This window comes from Phyllostomus discolor, chromosome 4 (genome assembly GCF_004126475.2).
Source record: "Phyllostomus discolor isolate MPI-MPIP mPhyDis1 chromosome 4, mPhyDis1.pri.v3, whole genome shotgun sequence".
Classification (NCBI taxonomy): domain Eukaryota; kingdom Metazoa; phylum Chordata; class Mammalia; order Chiroptera; family Phyllostomidae; genus Phyllostomus; species Phyllostomus discolor.
Window position 1 is genome coordinate 188163142 of NC_040906.2, and position 9097 is coordinate 188172238.

General features: G+C 39.4%; 1 pseudogene; it reads left to right on the forward strand.

Moving 5' to 3' along the window:
- The first annotated feature begins 3167 nt into the window (after positions 1-3167).
- On the forward strand, positions 3168-4000 carry LOC114495096 (annotated as a pseudogene).
- The last annotated feature ends 5097 nt before the right edge of the window (positions 4001-9097 follow it).

Sequence of the window (9097 nt, forward strand, 5' to 3'; positions counted from 1 at the left end):
AAGAAACCAAGAAATGAAAAACACGGTTTACTGACCAATTTATGTCAAAACATAAAAGTTGCTGTCATTTTGAAAGAACTTTTTAACCACACAAGATTACAGTTTGACTCAGAAGTATATCTTTAGTCATTCTTATTAAGATTTTCAACCTAAGGCATTACCTGTCCGTCTCCCATACTCACGTAAATACAAACGTCATGAAGTTAGCAAGTGCCATAGCCTCCTTACCCATTGCTCCCCACCCCCTCCCCGGGTGCTCACATTCATCAATCATATCAAGGTGTGAATTGATCCATCGGAACTTTCTGTATTCCCAATAGGAATATTTCCTTTAAAATTCATTTATTCAATTATTCAACAATTATTTATTGAGCACCACTCTCTAAGCACTGAGCACTGCTTTGGAGCTGGGGACTCAGCAGTACACAACAGACCAAGTCCCTTTTACTGTGGAGCCCACATTCTAGTGTTTAAATAGAAATTAAAGTTTTAACCTAAAGGGACAAATCACCCGAATTGTTTTGGAAGCTCAATGAGTAAATGAGCCTTTGGTGAGCACCGCCCCCCCACCCCAGCCCGTCCCCCCTACCCCACACACCAGCCACTGCAGCCGCCTGGGAGTGGCTGTTTCTGAATACCCACTTTGGCTCTCTCCAATCAGTTCACAACAAGCCAAAGAGATTTCTTTTTCAGGCAAATCTATCTTGTAGCTTTCTTGCTACAAGAAATGTTAATCATTGCTCTTAGGATAAGAACAACCATCCCCAGCACGGCTGAGATTTGGCCCCTGCCTGTTTCTCCAGTGCCACCTGGCACCACCCTTCACCTTGTCTCTTTCCCGCTCTCTAGAGATTTAGTGCCCAGTTCTCAGCTCCTCTCCTGGCCAGGTACTCTTCCTCATCAAGGGACCAACGAGGTGTTTCACAGAACTCAAACAAGTACTTCAGACATTCATAGGGAACCACAAAGGGTCTTGCTTAGCAAAAGTGATTCTGAGAAAGAAAAACAAGTCTGGAGGAATCATGCTAGCTAATATGAAACCATACCATAAAGCCATAGAATCAAAATAGTGTGGTATTGGCATAAATACAGACACTTGGATCAATGGAACAGAATAGAGATCCCAGCAATAAACCCATACTTTGTAGTCAATTAATATTTGACAGAGGAAGCAAGCACATACAATGGGCTAAAGGTAGTTTATTCAGTAAGTGGTGTTAGAAAACTGGACAGATGGGTGCACAAAAATGAAACTAGACCACCTTTATACTACACACAAGAATAAATTAAAGTGGATCAAATACTTAAATGTTAGACTCAAAACCATAAAAATCACAGAAGAAAACATAGGCAGCAAAATCTCAGACATTGCTCATAGCAATATTTTATCAGATATATCTCCTCAGGCAAGGGAAACAAAAGAAAAAATGAATGAGGCTATATTAAACTACAAAGGTTTTGCACAGCAAACTAAAAAGTTTTGGAAGCAACAAAATAACAAGACAATCCATGGAATGGGAGAACATATTCACCAATACATCTCATTAAGGGTTAATATCCAAAGTTTATAAAGAACTTACAAAACTCAACAACAAACAAACAAACAAACAATGCAGTTAAAAAAATGGGCAAAGGACCTGAATAGACACTTTTCCAAAGAGGACATGCAGATGGCCGATAGACATATGAAAAGATGCTCAATGTCACTAGTCATCAGAGAAATGCAAATTTAAGTGCAATGAGATACCATCTCACACCCGTCAGAATGGCTGTCATCAATAAATCAACAAACAATGTGTTGGCAAGAATGTGGAGGACGGGGATCCCTCATGCACTGCAGATGGGAATGCAGGTTGGTGCAGCCCCTGTGGAAAGCAGTATGGAGTTACCTTTTGACTCAGCGATCCCAGTTCTGGGAATATATCTGAAGGAACCCAAAACACTAATTCAAAAGAACATAAGCACCTCTATGTTCTTTGCAGCATTATTTACAATCTCCAAGATAAGAGAGCAGCCCAAGTGTCCATCAGCAGATGAGTAGATAAAACAACTGTGGGACATTTACACAGTGGAATACTACTCGGCCATAAAAAGAAGAAAATTTTACTCTTTGCAGCAGCATGGATGGACAGAGAACATTATGCTAAATGAGATAAGCCAGTCAGAGAAAGACAAATACCATGTGATTTAATTTGTATGTGGAATCTAATGAACAAACCAAACTAGCAAGCAAAATAGACTCATAGATAGAGAGCAGGGTGAGAGCTAAGGAGGAAAGGTTAGGGGGTGGAGGGATTGAGCAAAAAGGAAAAAGGACTCATGAACATGGACAACAGTGTGGTGATTGCTGGGGAGGAGGGTGTATAAGGGGACTAAATGGTAATGGAAAAACACAATTAAAAAAAGAACTGTTAAAAAGTATATTGGACCCTAATGTTACCTCTTTGTTTTACCTTTTTTACCTGAGATTTTCATAAAGTTGTTCTAAAACTTCATTTTTAAATGAAGACTTCTCGTAATAGTACTTATGTATGCTAGTGGTGGTAATAAAATAAAAAACAGACGTAAAACAAAAAATGTTTTACCAGTAGTATTTCAATATATTGTTATTTTATTATTTTTCAAGTTGCTAAAACTGATGCATTATTACTAGTTAACATTAACTAGTATGGCAAGAACTTTTTAATAACTGTCACATATTTTTGTGTATATATTACTTGTATATTTCTGCAAACAATAACCACAAACAAGAAAGAATCTTTTTTAAATGAATCATTTCACAGCTCTCCACACACCTACTAAATTCCATACTGTGTACTCTATAATGTGATATTTATCTCCATTCTCCAGTAGCCCCAACTATGTGGTAAAAAATGAAATTGAAATGATCTGGATTGGCATAATATTCTTATGTCTATCTGACCTAATAGCTTTAAAAACCTTAGGTTATTGAACTTTGGTCTTTGGCTCTATTCGCTTATATAATAGAGCTACTTCCTCCTGTAATTCCATTACCTCCATGTCCAGTCTTGGGGGGGTCAGCACAAGGCTAGAATCTAGCTAGCCTGGGTCCTACAGTGAGACTTAGCTTTCTCATATGTGAAACAGAATGAATGTTTATGCCATATTTTGCTGTGAGATCAGTTAAGAAAAATCTATGTGGCCTCTTTCTGTGCCTGCCACAGCCATGGCTTGTGGTCCCAAGAAGCATCTGAAACGTGTAGCAGATCCCAAGCATTGAGGGCTGAGTAAACTGACCGGCGTGTTTGCTCCTCAGCCATCTCCCGGTCCCCACAACCTGAGAGGATGTCTCCCTCTCATCATTCTCCTAAGGAACAGACTTAAGTATATGCCCTAACAGGAGGTGAAGCAAAGAAAACTTATGTGCAGCAATTTATAAAGATTGATGGCAAGGTCCAAACCCATGCAACCTCCTCCCCTGCTGGTTTTAAGAATGCCATCAGCATTGACAAGACTGGAGAGAATTTCCATCTGATCTATGACACCAGAGGTTCCTCTGCTGTTCATGGCATTACACCTGAAGAAGCCAAGGACAAGCAATGCAAAGTGAGGAAGGTCTTTGTGGGCACAAAAGGGATCCCTCATCTGGTGAGCCGTGACACTCATGCGTTTCGCTACCCTAATCCTTTCGTCAAGGTGAATGGCACCATTCAGACTGATTTGGAGATGGGCAAAATTACTGATTTCATCAATTTGACATTAGTAATCTGTGTATGGTCACTGGAGGTGATAACCTGGGAAGAATTGGAGTTATTGCCAACATAGAAAGACACCTTGGTTCTTTTGACGTAGTTCATGTGAAAGATGCCAATGGCAACAGCGTTGCTGCCAGCTTCCCAGCATTTTTGTTATCGGCAGAGGCAACAAACCATGGATTTCCCTTTGCATGGAAAGGGCGTCCCCTCACTGTTGCTGGAGAAAGACACACAGACTGGTGGCCAAGCCGAGCAGTGGGGGAAGTGAGCTCTCGGTGACATGATTGCAAGAGTATTCGAAGTTAATTAAAGATAATATAGCACACAAAAAAAAGAGTCTATGTGTAGAAGAGCTTGGAAAACAGATGCTTTAACAATGAAAGTATTATTGTGAAAAACAGAAAATACAAGAGGAAAGCAACACAAAAAACGAGAAGTGGCTGTGCACTGGGTTCAGGGGACTTCGCACAGATCATCTCACTCCCGCGCTGTGAGGCGGGCATTGTTATCCCCGGCTGAGGACACTCTGGCAGTGAAAGGTCAGTAACCTCTTGATGTCACTGACTGAAAAGTGTCTGAGCCACAATTCACATCTAGCTTTTTGAGTTCCAAGCCCTGCCTTCTTTTCACTGCACCAGAGCCAACTCTTCGATTAATTGTGCACGGTCTGTGGAGATGGGTTTACTATTGTGAATATTTCTGTTTGTCCCCGCTCCTATCTCTGGCCCAGTCATCTCTGGCCGTGTCCCTTGAAATATTAGGGAGGCCATGGATTATAATTTAAAATTGCTTCCTTTTGGCACTTTACCTTGTTTCCCATATTTGTTTTAGATCAAGAAATCTGAATCTGAAAACGCATGCTATCACTGCTGGTTTTATATATATCTTATTTGATTTTAATCTTTAGAAGGAAGACATTGGTTTGAGGCTGCATCTCACAGGTCAGTTCCAGAAGGTCAGGAGGTGCAAATGAGCTGAGCTATGGATCCAGTTGAGATCATTTTGATGAGCACATGCTTACATATGGACCTATCATGTGGTTCATCTCCATAAAATCCCAAGCCTTATGGGTCTGAAAGCACTAACTCATGTCTTGGGAACATCCCACATAGATTATTATAATTCCTGTGCTGCCCAAACATCTGCTTACCCTCAGGAATTACAATCAGATGGAATGGTCTGCTCAAATCCAGACTTGGGAAAGAAATATGAGGATACCTGAGTCCTTTTCTGTTTTGTTGAAGCAGCACTTTCCCCCTACACCTTACCCAGCATAATAATAAATAGGATGTTAATTTGTGATTTTGCTCACTTCAAATTGACTAGAGTAAAAAAAATGAGCAGTTGTCCCCCCCCCCCCCTTGTTATTCTGTGCAAATATATCAGTGATCTTGTGCAGCGAGCCTGTGAGTTCATGATATTTAAATGTTTGCTGCCTTGTATGCTGTCAGGTTGTCTACTGAGTTTCGGTTTGCAGACTTAGCTAAATTCCAGGGGAAAATACACAGCAGCTCAAGTGGGTCACCTAGTCATGCTTTAGAGGCAGAGAGGGAAAGTGTGAGGCAGAATGACCAGATTCCCTTTATTTCCCTCCTTCCCTGATAATCAAATTAATTTTTTAATGCATCTTGGAATTGAGTGGTAGCTGCACACCCAGTGCATTCCAGCAAAGCACTTGTAGAACCTTAAGAATGTCATGATGATTACCGCTACACTGAGATTTCTAAGCAAATCATAACCAAATATTAATTTCTCAGTTGCATGCAAACAATATAAAAATACCAAATTTTAACTCCTCTCATCCTATTCTTTTCCTTATATGACTCATATGACCATACAACTCTGTCCAGATATAAAATCTGGATGGAGTCCATTTGATATAGGAACTACATTTTGCCCTGCCCAGGTGGCTCAGTTGATTGGAGTGTCATCCCATACATGAAAAAGGTTGTGGGTTTGATTCCTGGTCAGGGTACCTACTTAGGTTGCAGGTTCGATCCCTGGTCCGGGCACGTATAGGAGACAACTGATTGATGTTTCTTTCACATCAATGTTTCTCTCTCTCTCTGTCCCTCCATTTCTCCCCCTTTCTCTCTCTCTAAAATCAATAAATATATATCCTTGGGTGAGGATTAAAATAAAGAACTACATTTTTTTCTCTGAAAATATGGGTGTTCTATTGCGCATGATTAGAATACAATGCGCATGAAAGAAATGTCATGATCTAATGCCTCTGTGAATTAATTGTCTCCTGGTTCATGGCCAGTTACACACCTAAGGACCATAGGAAAACCAGACAACGCAGTGTAAATCCATCCTCACTTTGCTAAAACAACCAAACCTCAGAAAGATCCCTTTCTTTCCTCTCTCCCTTCCTTCCTAATTTCCATGAATATTTTATTGATGCTTTCATTCTAAGTGCTGGCACTGCACTAGTCTTGACACAGGGATGCACAGGTAGACTCGGTCCTTTTCCTTAGGAAAATCACACTCTAGTGGGTAAGAGAGACATTAAACGGATAATTTCACCAAGAACCATAGGATTGTAGTTGTGGTAAGTGCTATGTTTGAAAATTTCTAGATACTGTGGGCACAAAGGGATGTGAAAGTACAATATTTTATTAGTATTTTTAAATTAAAATATAATTGATAAAATACAAATATAATTGTAACATTATATTAGTTCCAAGTGTACAACATAATTATTCAATATAGGTGTGTCTTGCAAAATGATCACCGCACGAAGTCTAGTTAAGGTCCAACCACACAGTATTTCCTGGAATGAGGTAATTTTCATTGTTACTTTTCTGTCTGAAAGAAACACTCTGGAATTCAGCAGGCCATTTCTCATTGCTTCCTTCACTGTTCTTCTTGACCGGTTTCAGCAACTGCCCTTTGGTGTTTGGAGTTAATGCAATTTTATGGGGGAAGTAGTCATAGTTCTAATGTCTTTGCTTAGTCCAAAAATTATTATACACCCTCAAAAGATGACATTTTAAATATAATTTCTTATGCTTTTGTTCTATTTTTGCTTAGATATACTCTTAATGTCCTGCTGAGGCGCCTGTATTTTTTTTCAAGTACTATTAACTTCCAATGGAAGACAGAAGTCTGTTTTTTTACTGAAGCTCAAAGAACTTCAAAGAGTTCTGTCCTCTAAACAAACAATGCCTGTAGGTGGCTGGGGCGGGCTGCAGGGAGAAAGCAGGAGAGAGGCGGGTGGAGCTGGGGCCTCCAGTGCCTGTGACAGTGAGGAACGCCAGTGGGCGTGGACTCCAGGGGCCTGAGTGGTGCGGTGAGACTCTGGTGCTCTGAAGTCTGGCTGTGAGGTGTTGCTATGGAATTTATTTATCAGTTGGTTTTTCTCCTTCTTAGTTTATTTATAGAACTTTTCCAAAAGATGTATTCTTTTGAAAATGAGTACTTATTCCATGGGATGTTCCATGTGGAAGAAAACACAAAAGCTATCCACGCTCAAATATGTTTCTTTACTGCCAGTCTTCTCAGAAATTTAAAAACTGAGGCCACATTGTACATTACCAAGAGAGGAATCAGGTGGTATATATTCAGATTTATTTGATGGTGAACCTCTTTTTTAAAAATAGAACATCTTATAGGAATGCTGTTGCTTGCAATGAAGTTTGGGAAACACAGGCTTAGATTACTTACTAAATTAATTTATTCTCTTGGGGATACCAATGAATGGAAAGGAAGATGTTTTATAACATATGGAACAGTAAAGAATAACATGAGTCTGTTAGTAAAGTAATGTAGGAAATTCAGAAAATGGCTAGTTCATACAGACAAAATCAGTGAGACTGGAGAGTCACTATTGTTTAATCTCACAGTGGAAAGGTGCGGATGGGCACCGGTGTAGTTCTTCTATACACTCTGAGGTTTGGCAGTAGCAATCTGTTGCTAGGTATTTTAGGATCAATTATTTAAGGTTAGAAGCAACATTGTTTCATGTCTTTTAATCCACCCGAGTTGATTTTTAAAAATCATTTCTAGATTTACTCATTTGATTTAAATATCACTATTTTGTGGTATTTCCCTCCTTCTTTTACTAGAAATGAATTTCCTGGTTTGAACATGGCTTCACTGGAGATGAATAAAAGTGAAATACAACTGAATGCTGCATGATTTCATAACTCCATAAAAACATATCGACCAGTTTGAATTGGCCTATGAAGAACCCTTTCTATTTATTTCAGTACCAGCATTTCTAATTATTTCAGCTCCTGTGTTCCGTGGGACTTGACGGTGTCTCTTTGGATCCTAACACGTGTTGTAATCCAGTGCCAAATTCCCTTTCCTCATTTACTGATAGAGAAAAAAAGCACAGTTTTTCTCTTTGGCATCTGAAAAAAAAATGTTTGCCTTTTCTAAAACTAGATTCTTAAATCGATCTTTATCATGGTTTTAACTCATGGTCCATGTAGTAAAAAGCTTTACTTAATAGATAAAGTAAAAACACATTTCAGGTAGGTAGAACTGTCCCTATTTAAAGTTAAAAAGGGGGTCTCAGCTCACATTCCAGAGTGAAGGTGGGGCCTTTCTGAGACAGTACAATTGAGAGGAATGAGTTTGGATTTAGCAGTCAAAATTTGAAATTCAACTAATGTGTTCAAATAGAAATCTTTTAAAGAATTAAAATGCTCTAAAATTCTTGGTCATAAAGTATACCGGATTAACAATTATTATAAAGCATTTTCAAATAATGACACTTTGTCTGAGCATTAAATAACAATGAAAGAGGAATGGAGCTTAAGATCCCCTCTGTCCTGGGATGTTCTCATGCCAATCCAGCTCATAGGACACGCCTCCTCAGGGTCAGACTGGGTTTCACAGTCAATTTGAAAGTGAGATTTCTTCCATTTATTTGTTTATTTATTTATTTACAATGACTACCAGTAGAATATACTTATGTTTATAATATTTTAACTTTGAAAATTTAATTTTGAAAAAATGGGTCAGGCATTTATTCAACAATTATGCATGGTTGAATATCTTCTATGCACTGTGTTCTCTTCATTTTTCTCCGCCCACTGAGCCCAGGAAACATGTCCGTACATCGGGAGGACACCCTCTTGGTGCTGGGATAGTCAGGTGGCCGTGTGAGCAGATGGGTTAGGTCTTTGGCTTGGGAGGGCTGTAGTTCACAGAAGATGGGGGCTCGGCTATTGGATATGATCATTCATTCATTCGTTCATTCATTCAATATAGACTGAGCACCAACTATGTGCCAGGCAGTGCATTTGCGGTGTCAGAGCCCTGAGCAGTGCTAAGTCAAGTTGAGGTTGAAATTGCTATTCAATGCCAGGAGGCCTGCATGTTGCCTCAAGGGTGGCTTAGAACAAACAGAGGGTTTTATAATAATG